This window comes from Piliocolobus tephrosceles, chromosome 4, assembly GCF_002776525.5.
Source record: "Piliocolobus tephrosceles isolate RC106 chromosome 4, ASM277652v3, whole genome shotgun sequence".
Lineage (NCBI taxonomy): Eukaryota > Metazoa > Chordata > Mammalia > Primates > Cercopithecidae > Piliocolobus > Piliocolobus tephrosceles.
This window is the reverse complement of record NC_045437.1, coordinates 159,787,260-159,809,972: the sequence shown is the minus strand read 5'-3', so window position 1 is coordinate 159,809,972 and position 22,713 is coordinate 159,787,260. Positions and strand designations below refer to the sequence as shown.

Genomic DNA, 22,713 nt, shown 5'->3' with positions numbered 1-22,713 from the left:
GAGCTTCTTGCATTTCTCCTGGAGCTTCCTTGTGGCTCTGATAATAAAGCATAACCTCTGCAGTAGCACAGAAACACAGATACTTGGGTCACATCACATAGTAAATAACTAGTCTATAATATTTGTATACTCTGAGATTTATATAATTTTGGGGGAATTTAGGGCAGCAGTATTGTTTAGTAGACTTGAAACCATTCATTTCAATGTTTTCCCTTTAAAAAAAAAAAGTGTATACTTTGTCATTGGTGATAGAAAAACAGTGAGGGCAAGCACACGATTGCTTTGTTGAGCCATGTATGTCTCCAAATTGCTTATCTTTTTTCAGAAATAGGAAAGTGAGGCTGCTAAGGAGGATGAGGCTGGGCATAATAGAACCTGTAATGGGCTGACCGCTAGAGACTGGCCCTCCTGATTCATGGCTGAGTGATCCTGGACATGTCCGTCTGGGCTCAGCACCCTCAGCTGCACAGTTCACAAATCCAGATGCTGGATTTATTGAGTGCTTACTTTGTTTAAAGGCCCTACCCAAGGAAATATGAGTGAGTACCCTGAATTAGGTGACCCCATGCTCCATTTGTTAGTCTGTAAGTCAGTAATATCTGTGACTTGCCAGAATATACATGAATACATTAATAAATAAGTAAACAATTATTATGATAGCTGACAAATACATACATACATACATACATGTAGAAAATCAGTCTGTGATAACAGCAGGTTTAGACATTCTTCAATTTGTTCCTATATTTGTTGTTTTCCTCTCTTTATATAATTATTAGAGTAAATTTCTTCTTAGTTGAATCAGACATTTTTTCAGACTTTAAGAAAATATTTGGACAAAATAAGGGATTAATCTAATCTAAGCTAAACTGTTGATTTATGTGGCTCTTTACTTCTTAATGATGCGTATTATTTCACACTTAGGCTTTCTTTTGATGCCTTTCTGGAAAGGAAAATAAAAGAAAAATAAGTATACATTTTTGTCCTCTAACAGTCTGTAGCAAGTAGCACAAAGGCAGCACTCAGCTTTCTAACAACACCATCTTGAAGAAAGTGTTTGCATCACTTTTGAAAGGGAGGTGCTCAGGCAGTCCCCTAGTCAGGGATACACAACAGCCAGTAGTTTTGTGCTGTTAGGATAAGGGTAGTGTTGCTTATGGCATTTCCAAAATGGAAAAGGTTTTTGTTTTTTCCAGGTAAACATAAATATTTTGGTTTGCCTAAATATTTAATAATTAAAAAAGAAAATCTTATTGTGAGCCAGAAATAAGCTTGTTAAAACATAAGTGTGTTTTTCTTTGTGTCATTTATAAATGTTCTTTCATAACAACACATATTGGAAGCTATGTATAATGTGAGAAAATGGTTAAAATAGGGAGTCCATTTCTGGGTTCTCTTTGCTTTCACTTCAGTTGTCCAGAGAGATGATGTTAATTGACCATATGGCAAAGTTTTAGTGGTACGAGGTATTTCTCATCTTTACATTCTATATTCTTGAAACAAATATTTTGGAATTCATCCTATTGTCCATTTCTTGAATTAGTAGGTATGACCCCTGCCTCCATAAGGTGTGAGAAAAAAAAAAAACGCAAGTTAAATAGAGCTGTTAATTTAAAACATTTCCATCGGATATTTATAAAATAAGAGATTAATTTTATATAGTTGCCACTATGTAAAAAATAAAACTATAGTAATTTGGAAACATTTCTATTGAGCCCCAAATAGGGAGACTGTTTCAGAAAGAGAGTATGTTTTAAATTCACCATTTTCAATCTAATGAATATGCTGATTTCTCAAATAAGCCTGTTAGAACGGCAGTCCCAAACCTTTTTGGAACCAGGGCCCAGTTTCATAGAAGACAGTTTTTCCATGGACCAATAGGGAGATGGTTTCAGGATGAAACTATTTCACCTCAGGCATTCGATTCTCATAAGGAGCGCACAACCTAGATCCCTCACATGCACAGTTCACAATAGGATTCCTTCTCCTATGAGAATCTGATGCCACTGCTGATCTGACAGGAGGCAGAGCTCAGACTGTGATGCTCACCTACTGCTCACCTCCTGCTGTGCGACCGGTTCCTAACACACCTTCCAGTCCGTGGCCTGGGGTTTGAGGACTCCTGTGTTAGACCACATCAGCTTCTGCTCTTACTGTTTCTTTTGTGCATTTGTGCATGCACACACACAGAGACACAATCAGTGCCCTAAAAGAAAAAAGAAAAAAGAGAGAGAGACAGAGACAGTGATGGCAAAATATAAAGAAGTAAACAGTTCTAAGAGCAATGGAGGAAAAAGCATAAAATTGACTAATATAGGATTAAGAAAAGTTAAATGATAAAATAGAAAACAGAATTTTTTGGATAGCTCTTAAGTGATAGCAACAGGATGTGAGCCGTGGTTGCAGGACAGTGTCTTAAGGGCCAAAATATCTCCACATTCTCTAAGCCTACCTTGTCCTGTGAGCTTCAACTTGCATTTCCTGTCTTCTTACTGTAATCTCTGCCCCTGAATCTTCTTCATCTATTCTTCTGAGAATGAACCAACAGTAGTTATTTTCATAATCCTATCTGTAAAATAGGGCAAACTATTTTTGCATCTTGCAAATTTATCTGTGCTTCAGTACAAATACCAAAAACATACAGAGCGAACTTTTATTTATTTATTTATTTATTTTTGAGACAGAGTCTCACTCTGTCGCCCAGGCTGGAGTGCAATGGCGTGATCTCAGCTCACTGCAACCTCCACCTTCTCAGTTCAAGTGATTCTCCTGTTTCAGCATCCCGAGAAGCTGAGATTACAGGCACCCGCCACCACACCTGGCTAATTTTTTGTATTTTTATTAGAGATGGTGTTTCGCCATGTTGCCCAAGGCTGGTTTCAAACTCCCCAGCTCGGGCAATCCACCCGCCTTGGCCTCCCAAAGTGATGGAATTAGAGGCATGAGCCACTACGCCTGGCACATAAGTGAACTTTTATTCCTTAACCATGGCACATGTATTCCTATGTAAAATTGCATGTTTTGCACATGTACCCCAGAACTTAAAGTATAATAATAAAAAATAGAGTAAAATAATGCAGCTCTTCAAATTTGGCTCCAAGTGTGATTTCTCTCTCCTTATTCTTAAGGCACCTCTCATATTTTGCTCTCAATGACAGTAAAAATTCTAGCAGAGAAAATACTTGTTAAAAACTAAATGTATCAGTCGGGTATGGTGGCTCATGCCTGTAATCCCAAGCCTTTGAGAGGCCAAGGGGTGAGAATTGCTTGAACTCAGGAGTCCTCGAACTCCTGCAGAGATTACAGAAGGAAGACAGAAAATGCAAGTTGAAGCTCAGAGGACAAGGTAAGCTTAGAGAATATGGAGCTATTTTGGCCCTTAAGACACTGTCCTGCAACCATGGCTCACATCCTGTTGTTATCACTTAAGATCGGAAGATTGAGTCCTCCTCTCTCCAAAAATTAAACAAATCAGCTGAGCATGGTGGTATACACCTGTAGTCCCAGCCACTCAGGAGACTGAGGTGGGAGAATTGCTTAAATTCAAGAAATTGAGGCTGCAGTGAGCTGTGATCACGCCATTGCACTCCAGCCTGGGGAACGGAGTGAGATCCTGTCTTAGATAGATAGATAGATAGATAGATAGATAGATAGATAGATAGATAGATAGATAGATTTAATATTAGTTATGCTGCAGTTTTCTTTTTTTTCAGTTCATCACTAGAGAGCAAGAGTAAGGGTTGGAAATGAAATGTTGAGCTATACATGATAAAATTTCAGTATAGAGATAATGATGAACTCCAAGTTAATACCTAATTAACATAGGAATAACAGAGTCAAAATTTAGTCTCTTGATCCCTTTTCTGAATCCAAATCTATACGTGACCGTGATGGTCACTTGGAAACAGGTTTGTCTACCTGTAAATCTGTTGACTTGATGGTGGCAAAACCAAAAGGAAAAAAGGTAAGTGATCCTAGAAAGCTGCTCTCATAAGAATGGCTACTAAGATTTCCCTGGATAACAAGCCCGAATTTGGTATTTTATGACTCCATCTCTTATGATTGTGCAAACTGGTCCCAGGAATGCCATCCTTCCCACTCCATAATAAAATGGGCACAGTTCATTAGAACTTTTAAACCAATTGTAGCTTCCCAGCTCTCAATTAAGTGTCCCCTTTACATACTCGTTTGACATACCTGGTATTGGTCATTATAATAATGCCTAGGATTTGGTTTTTGCAGTGCCTTTTTCTATACTTTTTAAACTGCTCCTTGATGAATGCTATTCTAATTACAATCACATTTTGAAGTTGCATGAGTACCTATTTCATGTCTGCCCCTGGGAGAGTTTTCTTATCAATATGAAGTCCCTAACATATTGTGGGTACTTGATAAGTATGTGTGTATTGATTTCCTGCTGAATGGCCTCTGATGGGCTTAGTAACCTTACCTAAGGAAAAAAGACCAATGATTATTGGTTACATAGGCTGAGTTTGAAAAAAAAAGGTAGGTCTTATGCTGTAACATTAGATAATCTTAGTATTCTGCTTCCAAATCTTTATGCAATATGATGGGCTCGTGTTTATAGTCATTAAGTTAACCAACTCTGAATAAATAAAGACATAATTATACTCATGGTATTAGGTGGAACTTCTTGGTAAGAATAGTGTCCATTTGTCTTTTTTTATCTGCATTGATAAGATTGGCTTGTAATTTTGTTATGGTAGAGAGAGCAAGAATGAGAAGAAGCAACAGAGAGAAAAAGAGAGAGAGAAAGAAAAAAAAGAGAGGAGACAGAGAGACCTTGCTCTGTCTATAAATTGAAAAATGCATGTTGATCTTAATAATTTTATGTTTTTCTCTAGTAGACTAAAACTTGAATGGTCGAATCATTCTCATTTCATTTTTGGGGATTTTCTGTCACATAATTTAGTGGTAGCATGACTATATAATAACATATAAACCAAGACACCTTAAGAATAAAAAAGGCACCTCTATAATTATCCAAGAATGAAAAGCACAAACCCAGACTGTAGGATCACATTGTCATAGTATTTCTTTCCTTTGGTTCCTAGTCCATTAGTGAGCCACCTCTGTCTGACTCTGAACAGATGCAGGCAAGGGCCTTTCTGAGTTTCCTGTGCTCATGGCCTGTGTGGCTATGCTAATGCTTTCTGGCTTTGCATCAACTGTAACATCTTTCAGAAACATGAAAGATATTGACATCTCCTGGAAAAGGCTGTATCTATTTTCCTCTGATACACATGTGGACACTATTGGTTATCTAATCTGAATCAAGCAGCAGCTTTGTTTTCCAAGTGTGTATTGTCGATATACTGTAATAACAAAAATGCTGTAACATGAATTAGTGTAGATCATGCCACATTTTCCTCTTCAGCCAATCATCACAGACTTAGCCTTTCTTTCTCAATCTCAATCTGTGAGTAATTATACCAATAATATTTCCAAATTAAGCCCCTATTTCATGCCATGCTCTGTGCCAGACACTTCCCCTACGTTATTTCTAATCACTAAAACAACCTACAAGTGAAGAAGCATATCCTCATGTAAAATCTGAAGAAAAAGAAGAGGAGAGAGGCTGAGACACTGGCCTAGTTAGTGAATGTAGATTCTGGGTTGCATCCTGGGTCTGTCTGATTCTAAGCCCATGTTATTCCTACTAAACCCTCATCTCTCTTTAATTAGTAATACCATAAACGTTCTAGAACATATCTTGTTCTCAGTTATGATCTGATAGCAGTCATTTGCTGTAAATATATGGATAAAAGCACTTTGTTTTATTTTATTTTCATGTCACTTAGACCGTTGTTAAGTCATAAATTTGGAAAACTAAACAGTCACGAAAGTAGTAAGAACTCAAACCTAGGTCAATGAGAAATTCCTGATGTTGAAATTGCTATCATACCATCAGCTTCTTAAGGATTGACACCTGTTTCTGGTGCTTTTTCTCCATGAAGATGAATTAACAAGGTTTTGTTCTATTCTAAAGAATATTATTTTTAGAGTGTGGGATGCTTTATTATGATTATGCACTATTAGGGTTCTCAATTCTATAAATATATGCTTTAAAATATAGGAGCAAGGTACAGTTTCAGCACCTTATCAACCAAGTAAGAAGTATGAACCTAAATTATTACTGCTTCACTGACAATTTGCAACTTTAATTTATTCACGAAGTTTGAAGAAAACATATCCCATCTTTATATTTATGGCTATTTTAATACAAAAAGTAGTGTTTTGTGCTTGTTCCAAGAAAATCTTTTCATTTCTAACAATGAACACATACTGAGGAATGAAAATAGCAAAATCTCATAGAGAAAAACAAATTATATCTCCTTCAAATATTCTCTCAAGGGATGAACAAGATTAAAAAATATTTTTAGTAGCCAAGATGTGGAAGAAGAAAATGTGGGGTGTGTGTGTGTGTGTGTGCACATCTACATATATACACATGTCATGATGTGTGTGTGTGTGTATGTGTAAATAATGGAATACTATACAGCCTTAAAAAATAAGGAAGTCCTGCCATTTATGCTAACATGAATGGACTTGGAGGACATTATGCTAAGTGAAATAAGCCAGACACAAAAACAAATACCTAGTGATCCCACTTATATGTAGAATCTAAGTTAAGTCATATAGGAACAAGTAGAATGGTAATTACCAGAGGCTGAGGGGAGAGGAAAATGGAGAGATGTTGGTCAAACAACATAAACTTTATTATGCAAGGTAAGTGGAGATCCTTTATGCAGCATAGTACCTATAGCTAATAATACTATGTTGCATACCTAAAATTGCTGAGAGAGTAGATCTTATAAGAGTAGTATTCTTAACACAAAAAAAATAATAAAAGAGATGGGAGGAAACTTGGGAAGGTCATACATATGTCTGTGACCTTGTATAAGTCTGTGATGGTAGGGATGGTTTCACAGGTGTATACTTATTTCCAAACTCATGGAATTGTGTGCATTAAATATAGACAGTTAGTTACATGTCAATAATGCCTTTATAAAGTGTTTAAAATATTTCTGTAATGAACATTATTTCTCGTCAAAGTAAGATCATGGGCATGTGTATGTTGACAAAAATGGGAGGCGTTTCTTTTTTCCTGTTTTTCCAACAGGTCTGCGTAGAGAATGCTCAAAATTATGGCTATTGTAGTTAACCAATACGGTAGGAAATGTGCCCAGGAAAACACTTATCTGCTCAATTCAAGTGATGCACATAGAAACTAGGGTGGACACAGAAAGCCCTGTGTGCCAAGTTTCCTCAAGATAATCAGCACCAATTTTGTGGATGGTGTACAAGTCTTTGTTGTATTATTCTCAATTACTTAGTATGCCCAAAATATAACATTAATACAAGATAGCATCATCAATTTAGCTTAGATGGGAGGTCCCATTTCCATCTAATGAGCAACATTTGGCCAACCCAAAATGTGAAATTGCTCTAAAAGGATTGGTTTCGCAAGGATCTCTATTCATGGTGTGCACTATTGTGTACCAAAAGTTATCTACTCATGGTGTGCCATGGTGGTAATATTATGTGCCAAAATCTCTACTTATGATATACCACTAGTTGCACATATGTAAGGTGCAAACTTTGAGGTGAGCAACTGGATCACTTGGCTTTGTTGGAAATACTTCCTGTTTACCTATCACACATTAATTTATAACACACAAGACCTTCATTATCCTGTTTAGCTCTCTAAGTAGCATGACAGGTAATTTTTCCCTTAAGTGATTATACATGTGCTATTTATAAAACTAATAAAAAATTTAGGCCTTTATCCTACTTTAGAGACACAATAATATGAATACACATAGCAATTTAGAAAATGAATATTAAATAATTTTAAATTTTGTCATAAAAACATTGTAATGGAAAGAACAATGGACCATCTGTCAGAAGCTCTAATTCTGGAGCTCGCACTGCCACTTACTAGTTCTGTGTTCTTGTAGGAGGTCACAGACTCAAAGCCTCATTCTCCTTATCAGTAAAAGATGGCTGAAACCACATTGCCTGAGTGACCATAAGGACCCAACGAAAGAAAGCACATGAAAGTCCTCTAAAAGCCATCAAGCACTGTACACATATAAACTAGTATTCATAAAATGTAACATTTGACATACTTTTCCTCTGAATCTGAAGTAAAATGAAATTGGCCTTTGATAGGAAAATATCATTACAATTATTTAAAAAAACTAAATTTCACAAATTTTTATGCCAAGAAAATTTGATAGGGAACTAGAAACAGATGAATGTAATTATCTTTAATCTAGCTTTTATAAACTGTTTATTCTATTAGGATGTCAGAGTTTACAGACAAACGGCCAAATATATATTTTTAATTTGCATGATTTAATTTTTAATGGTACTACTGTCAGTAAATATACCCCCTTAAGTTATCTTTCTCTCTCTCCTATTTTTCTTCCCTGATGTCAGATGTACACACAATTAAGGTAAGGGTTTTTTTTTTTTTTTTAATATATAGTTTATGCATTTCTGACTTCTCAACTCTTCTGAACCATCCTCTCCTAGAATTTCTTGCCATGTAATCATTTTGAAATCCATATGCCTAAACCTATGGCGTATCTGGAAATCTGATCTCAGGTTCCTTCCCTAGCTTTCACATCTCTGAGATGCCACAGACATTTTATCTTCAGGTTCCTATTACTTCACTAACCCATTCCTTTTTATCTGCCAGAATCAGGTTTGCGGGAGCCCTTCCTCCAGGCACTTTTCCTTCTTGGGAATCTAAAACTTCTCCTCGTCTTTGACCAAGACGTACAGAAGATGCCCCAACTGTTGATGTTCACTGTCAGCATTACTTCCTGCACTTCGCTTGGTCATAGACATCAGTCTCTTCTCTACATGGCCTGAGCTGTTGTAGCTGGTTCTGTAGTCATCATAATTCTGTTCCTTTTTCTCTTTGTCCTTCGTTTCATGTTCCACACTTCCTTTACTCCCTCAGGTTCACAAACCTCCACAGAGGTGTTCATCTTCTTTTAATAAGTACTTCTGTGAACAACTTATAGCAGAAATTGTTTCTAAGAAATGATGCATTCCCTGTATCATGTTTCCTGCTTTCCCTATGTCAGTCTCACAGACAGGTTCTGTTTCTCCATGATTCTATCTGGGTATGATTCTCCCCACCGTCAGGATTCCCTGAACCATTACTAAGGGTGTTTCTTGGAGCTTGCTTTTCATCTCTATTCCTTTTCATCTCCACACATCTTCCTAAGGAATATCATTTACTCTCACCACTTGTATAGCCCAGTGCTCACTCATCATCTACTCACATATTCCCAGAAAGGACTGAACTAATACGATTAATATTACATTCCAGAATATCTGCCCAATTTTGTTTCTTCAGAGTCTTCTCCACCTTAGGAAATCATTGAATGGGTCAAGTTGGATACTACAATGTGTTCTTGGATTCTTCCCTTTCTCTCACTTTCTACACTCAATTTCCCCTGAAGCATCTAAAAGGCTAAAAAGCCTTTTCTGTCTAGACACCACTGTTGCCTCTCACTTGGGCCTTCTGCAGTAGCCTCCTGACTCTCTCTGCTGTTCCCACTCAACTTTCCATATAGAAGGAATAGAGCTCTTCTAAAATTGTAAGTCAAATCATGCCACTTCTCTGCTTAAAACCTTGAAATGCCTTACTTTTTCACTTAAACTTAGCATTATTACCAAGCCCAAAGTTAATAATCAATATTTATATCTATTTATTTAATCCCACCATCCTACATGGTAAATACTACTAATAGAGTCTTTGAATAGACAAGGAAACTGAGACACAGAAAACACAGGAAACCTGTCCAAGTTAATCCAGGCAATAACTACTGAATCCAAGATTAAAACCCAGGTAGGTGTTCTCAGAGCCTGTATGGTAAACTATCACACGTTGCAGTTCAAAGACCTGATAGAGTTGGTCATTGCCAACCCACCCGTTCAACCTCATGATATCCACCAGAATGTAAGCTTCATAATAATAAGGATGTTGTCTACTTATTTCACTACTGTGTCCCCAGAGCCTGGAACAACGTGTGTATGTGAGAAGCAAACTCTCTTCTTATTGTGGACTGCACATACTGGTCCCAGAGAACCCAGAGAACACTTCTAAATCATATCATAGGGAGTGTCTCCTTATCTTTAAGGTCTTACCTAAATAGTGATTCCCTACTCTCAGTGCCCCCCTCCACCCAAAGATCCTCACTGGCCACCTTATTTAAAGCAAACTCTATGTGACTATTCTTATAGCATTATTCAGTTAATTTCCTTCATACCGTTTAGCCCGTTTTGAACTTACTGTTAACTAATATACTCTTTTCCTTTTGACTTACACCAGAATGTAAACTCCATAGAGGCACAGACACGTTTACTCTTGTAAACCCAGAGTCTCTCATAGCAGGCATTTAAGAAATACTTGAGTGAATCGGCTTTCCATTTTCAACTTTGAGCTCTCTTCAAGATCAGAGATAATCTCTGAAAAAGCATGGTTATTCCTGGTGCATTCATAAATTCAATAAATACTAAGTGATTTATCATGAAACTAAAACTACCATAGGAACTGGAAATGCCAAACTGCGCAAGTTAAATGTGATCCTGGACTTCAGAGAGCATACAGTCTAGAACAAGAAGAAATAAGAAGTATAACAAAAACCACAACAAGAAATGATTGCAATGTAATATGATGGGCTAAGTTATATAGAATCACACATTATTCTTGGTATCTTAAGCCACAGTGACAAAATCTCAACTGATATAAGTAGTTAGACCTTCTGTTTTCCAAGAGTATCCTCGCTCTGTTTTAGCAGCTGAATCTGATTCGGGTAGCAAGAATGACTTGATTGATACAGATAGCTCAGTGGTTCTCAATAGAGGGCAATTTTGTCTCCCACCCAGGAGATACTTAGCAATGTCTAGAGACATTTATGATTGTCATAATTGGGGGACACATAGTAGAAGCCAGAAATGCTGCCAAACATCTTGCAATGACCAGGATGTTTCTCTTCATACACACACAACAAATAATTTTCCTCCCCAAATGTCAGTAGTACCAATGTTGAAAAACCCTGAAGTACCCTAACACTGGCCTCACAATCAGACTTCTATGATCTTTCACCAAAGACATCATAAAAGCAATAGTTAATATTTTCTAAGCCTCTTCAGTAGGCATAATTCATTCAGAAAGTATTTATTATACTATTCTACTATAGGAGCATAAGAAATGTCATGCCTCATTGGAAATCTGTGCAATATGGTTGGGCATGCGGAGAGATGTGTCCTGAGATGTTTATGTAAAAGGTTGTATAGTAATTTACCAATTTACCAAAAGTTCTCCATCATAGACATAAAAAGGACTCGGGGTCTCAGCACCATGAGAAGGGCAAGAGGCAGAAAATTTTAATGATATTGCTTCCATTACATTCTCAATCATCTGTGAGACAATTGTGTGGATTACTTGTAATGCATTTTTTTCTTCTTCTAGTCAGACTTGGAATTGATCCTTTGGTGTGCATAGATACACATGACTACCAGGTAGCCATATGGGGTGCATAATTTATACTTTTAGCTTTCATAATCTTGAAATTAATGGACAATTATGATCTTTTTTATATCCCTAAAAGTTGGTTTTCAAAAGAGGTTAAGCATCAAGATAAGTTTACAAGGTAAGGCCTTGCGTCGTGGCTCATACCTGTAATCCCAGCACTTTGGGAGGCTGAGGCAGGTGGATCACTTTAGATCAGGAGTTTAAGACAAGCCTGGCCAACATAGTGAAACCCCATCTCTACTAAATATACAGAAATTATCTGGGTGTGGTGCCATGCATCTGTAATCCCAGCTACTTGGGAGGCTGAGGCATGAGAATTGCTTGAACCCAGGAGGCAGAGGTTGCAGTGAGCCGAGATCATGCCACTGCACTCCAACCTGGGTGACAGTGTGAGGCTCCATCGAAAGAAAGAAAGAAAGAGAGAAAGAGAGAAAGAGAGACAGACAGAGAGAGAGAGAGAGAGAGAGAGAGAGAGAGAGAAAGAAAGAAAGAAAGAAAGAAAGAAAGAAAGAAAGAAAGAAAGAAAGAAGGAAAGGAGGAAAGAAAGGAAGAGAAAGAAAGAAAGAAAGAAAAAGAAAGAAAGAAAGAGAAAGAAAGAAAGAAAGAGAAAGAGAGAGAGAGAAAGAAAGAGAAAGAAAGAAAAAGAAAGGGAAAGGAGGGAGGGAAGGGAGGGAAGGGAAGGAAGGAAGAAAGATTTTACAAGGTAAGAAAAGGTAAGAAGACAGTGAAAGAAGTCTCTTAGAATAAATGGGCTGTCATCCTAAGAGAGAGAGCAGCAAAGAAAACTGGTTTATATTTGCTCCCAAACATACATTCCCTTTATTATGATACCCACTTTCCTCATGTTGCTTTGCCCTAAGTTTTGATTTTCAGTTATTTCATAAAAACTATACCAGATTATTCTAACAACCTTTATTAAGTATTGTTACCATAATATTAGTTGTATTTTCTTGACTTGACTTAATGTATTATTTACATTTTTCCACTAATGTTTAAGCAACCTGGTGAGATATGTTTGCCTTGTCATTTAACAGGACAGTGAAACCTACAGAAGTGATGTTGCTTTCTCAGGGTCACAGAGTTTGTAAATGGCAGATTTGGATTCAAACCTAGGTTTGTCTGATTCCACACGCAGTCCATGCTTCTAATCTTCAAGTTATTGCTACACTAGTATGCGTGGTGATTTTTTTGCAAATGGTTGAACAATCTAATTGGTTTTATTTTTGGTTTCCATTTGAAAGGTCATACATTTTAAAACTTTAGAAGAGGAGCCTTAGAAATCAAAATATATTATACAAGTTAGATATTTTGGTAGCACACACAAAATGTTTAGGATCATTTCTTTGACAATGGCAGGTAATAATCCAAAACATGTAGCATTATTCTGAATACTGTTGATATTCACCAATTGTAATATCTTATCATGATCTTATAATAGCATTCCATATCCATATGTTGAAGACATTTACTCTCCTGAGCAGGGACTTTATCTCTTGAGAGGAGAGACTTAGTTTGGTTTAAATATGCTGTTCCTAAAAACCATTGATCATCCTGAAATTGCTAATTACTGTTGTTACTACTACACTGATTATTTAAGATTTTGAGATTGAAGGTTTCAATTTTTTAATGTAGTTTTGATTTTTGTTTGCATCATGTTTCTACACACAAAGTGTTTAGATGGCAAAGAAAACTGAAGCATAGAATTTTAAAAAATAAAGTCAATAGTTAAATTGCACCATCATCTCTGGTTTTATTTACTTACACTCTCTCATGTTTTACTTCCCACCCCCCAATTTTTATGCTTCATGTGGCTAAAATTGACAAGCTATGAAAAGGTAAACAACAAGAAGTATATTTTTCTCCAGTATCAGAATCTTAAAGCTCATTCCCCAGTCACTCATTTGTGAATCTTATCTTTCCAGAAATATTATTCAAATATAGGTACACAAGGTATTCACAGTACATGGGTACCTTGTGTACCTATGGTGTAGATATAGATATACTAGTATTGATACAGATATACACACACATATATACATATCTGTATTTTTATACATACTTGTACCTACAGTTGTATATGTATGGTCCCTTGTTTATGGCTGTAAATGAAGGTACATTACATATATATGTGTGTATACATATATGTATACACACAACCATATATGCATGTCTGTGTATATATATTATATGTATAAGTTTAATAAGTGTGCATATACACACACACACACACTGTGCTGTACTTTAGTTTTCTTTCACTCAATCACATCTCTTTAAACTTACTGCACACTAACACATAGAGATTTTCCTCATTTATTTTAAGGACTGCAAAATGGAATCACTGAAAAGATATTGAGGTTTATCCTTAGCAAATCAGACTTGGGAAGCATTTTCATCATTGTAAAAATAAAATTTTAATTCCTTTCTCTTATATTTTCATTTGTTTAATTTAACTTTAAAGCCACACCAGTCATGTTCCTTCATGACTTCTCACAGTCTCAAACTCCATTTCATTTGTTGTTTGTTAACATCATTTTTCTGTACCTCTCCATATCACAATGAATTGGTTTCCCTGCTTGTCAAAACTGTCACTGAAATAATGCTGAGAAAACTTTCAGGCTTTACCAGTCATGTTGAACTCATGACTCATTTCTCTGGAAATAACTCAATGTGTCTCAATGGGGAGCTTGTGTTGATTACATATTTCCTAAGAAAGGTAAAAGAGGTAGAGGATTGTTTTGCTACCCTCACTGATCTTCAGTCTCAAAAGAAATAAGTAAAATCCATTATTATTTTGCTTATATAATTGTTTAGAGACTGTATATAACCAATAAACCAAAATTTAAAATGTTAATTTTCCTTTTGTTTTTCCAGATATTTATTGAAGGCCCTTCATTTCCTAGGCATTATGCCATGTGTTTAAAGTTCACTAAGAAAAGTCCCAGACCCTTGCATTCACTAAAGCCGTTAAAGGAAACAAGCAAAGTATTTAAGACAAATGTTGGATATTTAAGGTGTAAATTGGATACAGTGGAAATCCGGAAGAGGTTATCTACCATAGCTAAAGAGGAGTCAGAGTGAGAAAGGCTTCACCAAGGAGGTAATGCTTGATTTTAATTTTAATACAGGAAGATATTAAGCCAGCTAGAGAAGTGGAGTGGTTGCCAGAGGTAGAGAAGTGGGAAAAGGTCCAGGCAGAAGGAGTAAGTCACTCCAAGACAAAAATCAGCATAATGTATTTGGGAAACTGTAAGTAGTTTGGTAAAACTGGGATGTACAGTGCATGGATGGTTGCAAAGGAACCCAAGGGACAGTCATGAAGGCTGATACCAAGGAGCTTTGAGTAACTGAAATTTTGAGGCAGGGAGTGATATAAGTGGATTTTAACTCTGGCAGCTGTACAGCAGATGGAGTTGAGAAAGAAGAGTGTGGACCCATTTCAAAAGCTACTGAAATAGTCCAGGCATGAGCTGATGAGATACAGACCTAAGCAGTGGCAGGAATAATGGAAAGAAGATAATAGTTTAAGATTTCTCTAGAAATTAAAAAGACAGGACTTTATTCACTCCTGAGTCATTCAACAAGAAGGTAATCATATTAAGCAGAGATTTTCATTACCAGTAGATTTGAATCAGAATCTCATTCTTTGTAACAGTTGAGCCACAAAATTTTTCACAATTCTTTCCTGAAAGAAATTAAATATTGTTTTGATTTTTTAATTTTTGTGTTATTTTATCCACCAGTATTCCTGGTGGATAAAATATAAAGATTTATTTAAAATATAAAGCATATAATACCTGTTCTTGAACTCACCGCCCATCCCAAGAACCAGATCATCATCAATAAGTGAGTCTGTTTACTTCTTCCCTATTTTAATCTCAGGTTCTCAAAGCTCAATAAGACTTAAAAGGCCTCATGTGCCTTCAAAATTGTTAGGGGTTTCTTGTGTCCACTGGCTCCAAACAATATCAAATGTTCAAAATTGTTTCCTACCTTTGTTCTTTCTGTATTTTCCCTTACATATAAATCTCTAGTCTTCAGAGAGAACCAAGAAAAAAAATCACTCCTCTCAATATATTGTCTTTTACTATTTAAAAATGAGACATTTATGGATGAAAGAAAATTAGATTCCTTAGATGTTTTGTAGACTCTGTTTGCACATCTCCGGGAATGGAGATCTTGTATCCTGTCATTTTCCATGCTATTTAATACACCCAAAATACATCTTCCTACAACTCTTTTCCCTTATCAGTCCTGTGGAACCACACAGAAAATGTTCATTTCTTTTCTGACAGCTCATCAGGTATGTGAAGATTATTATGACCCTCTAAGTTTTCTCTTTTCTAACTAAATATCTGAGTATTTTCAGTATATCTTCTTGGTTTTAAATCATTTTGCCATCCTGATCCTTTTTCCCTGAAGCGCTAGTTATATATATTGGTTAAAAGCTTAAACGACAATGGGCATAATACAAATGTGTGAGTTTAACTGAGGGTATATCAGAAATGTTGCACATTAAACATCTGAGAATGTCTTCTCTTTCATTAAAAGATATACTCTCATTTATTTATTAACATGTATCTAGGTCAACTGTCTATTTTCCTACTTTTATTAGAGTCAACAGTAAAAGGATATATTAACTTAAATCTTAGATATAAAATTTAAATATTTTTCTCTTAAATATTCCGTGTGAAAAAAGCAACAGAACAAACATGATGATCAAGATCCTGAAAATTTGGCTATGGTGTGAGAAGGAAGATAGTTGTTTACAGTAGCAACTGTAACATCTGGGGAGAGTTTATGCCCAATTTTAGGAGTCAAGAATGTTGATGTATGGCAATGTGGACCCAACATTGTTACAACTTACAAGCCAGCTGGAAGTCTGTTTTTGGTTTTTGTTTTTTGGTTTTTTGATGTGAAATTTTTTTATTTGTAAATTTGGTAGCCAATTGAAAGAAGGAAGGAAATGAGGAGAGAGAGAGAGAGAGATAGAGAGAGAAAGAGAGAGAGAAAGAGAACTCTGTATGTTAATATTGGGCTAGCCAAAAAATACAAATACAAAATACAAAAAAAAAATAATAATTCAAACAAAATTTCTGCAGAGCAGACATAGCAATTTTGTAACTCTCGCTTACCAATCCCTGCTACAGATATTGTTTAAGAATAGAAGCTCCTTGGGCAGAAGCGTGGAGCAAAAGAGGCACAGCTGGGCTAAGGAGGCCATTCAAGGGCTGAGCCAGCCACCAGGAACCAGGACAATATCTAGCCAACCAAGGACACATCTCCTCAGGCATCTAAGGGCAGGCTGTGACCAGAGGTAGGCGTAGGCTGTCAGCAAGGTAGGTCATACAGGGTAGGCGGGCTTTACCCAAAATGTCGGTGAAGCAAGCCTGGAAGGACCACAGGGCCACATGGTTCTGGTGATGGGTGTGGCTTAGATGTAGGGAACTCAGAGGCCAGCCAGCTAGTGGGAAATGTGAAACTGAAGCCAGTTAAATGGCAGGGGGTGGACTACAGGCAAGAAGGTTAGATAGAAAGCTGACACTAGAAGAATGGCAGAGAGCCAAGACTGCTGAATTTTTATCCTAGAATACATTTCATTCTTTATGCCCAGAAGCAGTATTGGCTCAAGAGCTAAAATGAAGCTGGGAATTGGCAAAGATGATATAAAGATAATAGAGGCCACATAGAGAATAAACCCTTAATCTGATTTAGCAATCAGCAAAATATTGCTAAAGTCGTGATAAATTATGAGATAAGAATATATTAACTGAAGAGCTCATACTGTTCCAGTAGGTTGGACTCAAATCCCTTTTGTTAAAGTAGAGCACTAATGAGACTATTAAAAATAATATAGTCATGTGTCCCTTACGTGAATGCATCATTCTGAGAATATGTTCTGAGAAATGCATTTTTGGTGAATTCATCATTGTGTGGTTATCGTAGAGTGTATTTATGCAAATATAGACGGTATAACCTACTACGCACATAGGCTATATTGTATAGCCTATTGCTCCTAGGGCTATACACCTGTATAGCAAGTTACTGTACTGAATACTATAGGCAACGGTAAGGCAAAGGAAAGTATCTAAATGTAGAAAAGTTAATTTGTTGCACTACAACATTACAACAATTATATCACTAGACAATAAAAATGTTTCAGCTCCATGATAATTTTACGAGACCACTGACCATATATGCAGTCCATCATTGATTGAAACATCATCTAAAACATCAGTTCAGCCAAGGGTAGAAATTGGCCCAAGGAGGTCTGTTGAGCAAGACACATTGGAATGAACCTTGAAGACAGAAGTAGAAATTACAACAGGTGATTGTTTTTTCTCATCATATGAAGTTCGGAAGCTCAGGGCAAGCAGTGTGGGCTCTGTCACACTTTAGCAGGATATGAAGTCTATGTGAGCTCCAGATTAGAGTATGTATGATAACTTTACATCTTTGTCACTCATAAAAGAGGAGAAAAACACTTTGTTAAAAGATGGAACAAAAGCAATTTTTTGAGAATAGGAGCTGCTTTATTTTAAGTTAAAATTCTTTTCTTCTATGCTGCTAATTAGAACATGTGGCTGCCCTCTTGGGATTTTACAACATAAATCAAAACCATACAGTTCCACTCTGAATACTCTACCTTTAAAATATGGTGAAGAATATTCATAATAATCATTAGAGCTGCCATTATAATAGGTATTGATTATTGTGGAGAAATTAGAAACAAAAGCAAATATTTTTACGGCTTCTACAATATTAGATTGCTTACTAGTATGATTTTAAAACAAATTTTTAGCCAATTATTTTGTTAATAATAGCTTACCTCGAATAATAGATCTTACCTCAAAAGTAGAACCACTTCCTACTACAGCTAAATTTGGCTATCAATTCAAGTGCAGTGATGGAATTTTGAAGCATTTTTTTAAAAATTCCTATAATGGCTCATGGAATATTGTGACAGTTTTTGGGATTCCTGTGTCTTTGCAATCCATGCCGTGACTATATGCAAGCAAACATGTCTAAAGGACCTTCAGTTGGTATTGATCTTGGCACTACCAACTGTTGTGTGGGTATTTTCTGGCATGAACAAGTAGAGATAATTGCCAGTGATCAGGGAAGCAGAACCACTCCAAGCTATGTCATCTTCACTGATACCGAATGATTGATCAGTGATGCCGCAAAGAATCAAGTTGCAGTGAATCCCTAACCACATGGTTTTTGATGCCAAGTGTCTGACTAGATGGACATTTGATGATGCTGTTGTCCAGTCTAATATGAAGCATCACCCCTTCGTTGTGGTGAATGAGCCCAAGGTCCAAGTACACTACAAGGGAGAGACAAAAAGCTTCTATCCAGAGGAAGTGTTCTTTATGGTTCAGATAAAGATGAAGGAAATTGCAGAAGCCTACCTTGGAAAGACTGTTACCAATGCTGTAGTCACAGTGCCAGCTTACTTTAATGACTCTCAGCAACAGGCTGCCAAAGATGCTGGAACAATTGTTAGTCTCAATGTACTTAGAATTATCAGTAAGCCAACCACTGCTGCTACTGCTTATAGACAAAAAGGTTGGAGCTGAAAGAAACATGCTGATCTTTGACCTGGGAGGTGGCCCTTTTGATGTGTCAGTCCTCATCATTTAGAATGGAATATCTGACATTATATCTACAGCCATAGTCACCCACTTGGGTGGAGAAGACTTTGACAACTGAATGGTCAACCATTTTATTACTGAGTTCATGCACAAGCACAAGCACAAGCACAGGCAGGACATCAGTGAGAACAAAAGAACTGTCCGATGCCTCCATACTTCTTGTGAATGTGCTAAGCATACTCTCTCTTCCAGCACCCCGGCCAGTATTGAGATCTGTTTTCTCTGTGCAGGAATTGACTTCAATACCTCCGTTGCCCATGCCTTATTTGAAGAATTGAATGCTTACCTGTTCCGTGGCACTCTAGACTCAATAGAGAAAGTCCTTGGAAATGCCTAACTAGACACGTCACAGGTCCATGTTATTGTCCTGGTTCATGGTTCTCTTTGTATCCCGAATGTTTAGCAGTTTCTCCAAGACTTCTTTGATGAAAATGAGCTGAATGAGTATCATGCCTGATGAGGCTGTTGCTTATGGTACAACTGTCCAGGCAGCCATCCTATGTGAAAGCAAATCTGAAAATGTTCAAGATATGCTGCTCTTGGTTGTCAATTCCTCTTTTTCTTGGTATTGAAACTGCTGGTAGAGTCATGACTGTCCTCATTAAGCATAATCCCACCATTCCTGCCAAGCAGACATAGACCTCATTATGTACTTTGACAACCAGCGTGGTGTGTTTATTTAGATTTATCAAGGAGAGAGTACCATGACTAAGGACAACAACCTGCTCGGCAGGTTTGAACTCACAGTCATTCCTCCTGTGTCCCATGGTGTTCCTTTGATTTAAGTCACTTTTGATATTGATGCCAATGGCATCCTCAGTGTCTCTTCTGTGGCCCAGAGTAAGTAAAGGAGAACAAAGTTATTATCACTAATGACAAGGGCCATTTGAGCAAGGAAGACATTGAATGTATGATCCAGGAAGCTGAGAAATACAGAGCTGAAGATGAGAAGCAGAAGGACAAGATGTCACCCAAGAATTCAGTTGAATGCTATGTATTCATCATGAAAGCAGCTGCTGAAGATGAGAAACTTCAAGGCAAGATTAACATTGAGCACAAACAGAAGATTCTTGATAAGGGTATTAAAATTATCAATGGCTGGATAAGAATCAGATGCAGAAGAAGGAAGAATTTCAACATCAAAGTCTGGAGAAAGTCTGCGGTCACATAATTACCAAGCTGTACCAGAGTACAGGAGGCACACCAGGAGGAATGTCTGGGGGATTCCCTGATGGCGGAGCTCCTCTCTCTGCTGGAACTTCTCCAGGGCCCCCATTGAAGAGGTTGACTAAGTCAACCCGAATATAGATGTCGCATTGTTCCACACAGTTAAAACATTGAAGGACTCAAATTTGGAGCAAATTCTGTGGCTGTCTTAAAGTTAAGCTGCTATAGTTAACTACCAACCAATCTCAATACTTGAATATGGAACATGTGCACAGGGGAGGTACATAACATTGCACTTTATAAGTACTGTATTGTAACTGGAAAATGTAATGTCTTAAAAAAACTGTATTTAAAATTGGCACCAAAAAATTCTATAATAATATGGTTTTCTTTTTTATTTTATTTTATTTTATTTTATTTTATTTTATTTTATTTTATTTTATTTTATTTTATTTTATTTTATTTTATTTATTTATTTTTTTTGAGACGGAGTCTCACTCTGTCGCCCAGGCTGGAGTGCAGTGGCGCGATCTCGGCTCACTGCATGCTCCGCCTCCCGGGTTCACGCCATTCTCCTGCCTCAGCCTCCCAAGTAGCTGGGACTACAGGCGCCCGCCACTTCGCCCGGCTAGTTTTTTTGTATTTTTTTAGTAGAGACGGGGTTTCACCGTGTCAGCCAGGATGGTCTCGATCTCCTGACCTCGTGATCCGCCCATCTCGGCCTCCCAAAGCACTGGGATTCCAGGCTTGAGCCACCGCGCCCGGTCAATAATATGGTTTTCACATAACCATACTAGTAGATACTCAGTAGTCAGTATCTACTGAGGAGATGGGGGTGTTCATAGAGTACTTTGAAACTCAAGAGTGTACATATGCAGTGATTATCAGAGAATCCATGGTCTTCACCTTAATAGCTGCCTTAGTGAGTGCTCAGTGGTACTGAAAGGACCAAGCCTCAGAAAATAGGGCAGAGTCAGGATCCCGTATGGGTGAACTTGAAGATTTCCCTTAATCAGAACACAGGAGATGGTTAAAAGGAGGAGCGAGCCAGAGGAAAGAGAGCCACCTCTAAAGAGACATTAATAATGTATCTGCTACTCGTTCTTCATTCTCTCTTCTATAAGAGTATGGAAGTATATTATGGCTTTATTTAACACATTGATATTGTTAATGCTATCTTCTCATGAAAGTGCATTGCTGGCATTTCAGTATATCTATTCCAAAATATAAATCTTTAATTACAACAGACAATTTTTTGTGTGTGTGGATAAAAGCCTACTGATTGCCTTACCCATAAAGAGCTAGCTAGTTATCTCTCCAGACTTTTTCTTTCGTTTGATCATTATCACAACTTGTCTAATAGAAGTAGTTTGAGTTCATCATTTGAAATAGAAAGGCAATAACCCTCCAGAGTAGGTTGTGATTACAAGACATACTATTGAATTTACTAGGAAAAAGAAGCAGACCATGAGACAAAGGGATTTTTAAAAGCCACTAAGGGACCAGAGTTCTAAGACAGGCCAAATTAATCTATGCTATTTGAATTGAAATACATGCATCTACATAGTAAGTGCTATTTTGTATCTGGCTTCTTTCACTCAAAATTATGTTTGCCGTCATCTGTGTTGTTGCATGGAGCAATGGTTTGCTCATTCTCTTGATTCGTTCATTCTACTGGTTGATATTTGGGCCATTTCTAATTCAGGGTTATTGCTACTATTGGGGCCATTGCATACTATCACTACTTTGAAAATTGTTGGACGTGTCTTTTGGTGAACATATGTATATTTATTTTACATACCAAGGAGTAGAAATCATATCCATAGGGTGTGTGTGTGTGTGTATATATATATATATATATATATATATATATATATGTATGTATGTATTCAGCTATATTGGGTACTTCCAAACTATTTTCCAAAGTAGTTGAATCAATTGTATACTTTTACTGAGTGCATATGAAGGTATTACTTTATATTCAGGAAAAAGTAAATATTAAACTTCAGAGTGGCAAACTTCAGCTTTACAATGCTGTCTTCTTTTTATTAAGTCGTTCAATCTGAGGGTGTCTAGAGATTGATTGTAATGATTTGTGGGTAGCCTTAGATTTCTATGCTTAAAGGGTTTAAGAGGTGTTTCTTCTATAAATATATCTTTCCAAGCAGAAAATATTCACAAGTATTTCCATGTTTACCAATTAAAAACCATGTAATGACTTTTGATATAAATAATAGTACTTTAGAATGCAGAAAAATCTTCCTAAAACTCCAAGTGGAGCAAGATGGCTGACTCCAGTTTCCTGGTACT

The 22,713-nt window shown here is 36.9% G+C and overlaps 1 protein-coding gene and 1 pseudogene across 1 annotated transcript in view; both read left to right on the top strand.

Moving 5' to 3' along the window:
• CHSY3 (chondroitin sulfate synthase 3) overlaps positions 1 to 22,713 on the top strand; it is a 286,560-nt gene that overhangs the window by 214,761 nt on the left and 49,086 nt on the right. The window lies entirely within an intron of this gene.
• On the top strand, positions 18,600 to 20,544 carry LOC111530571 (annotated as a pseudogene).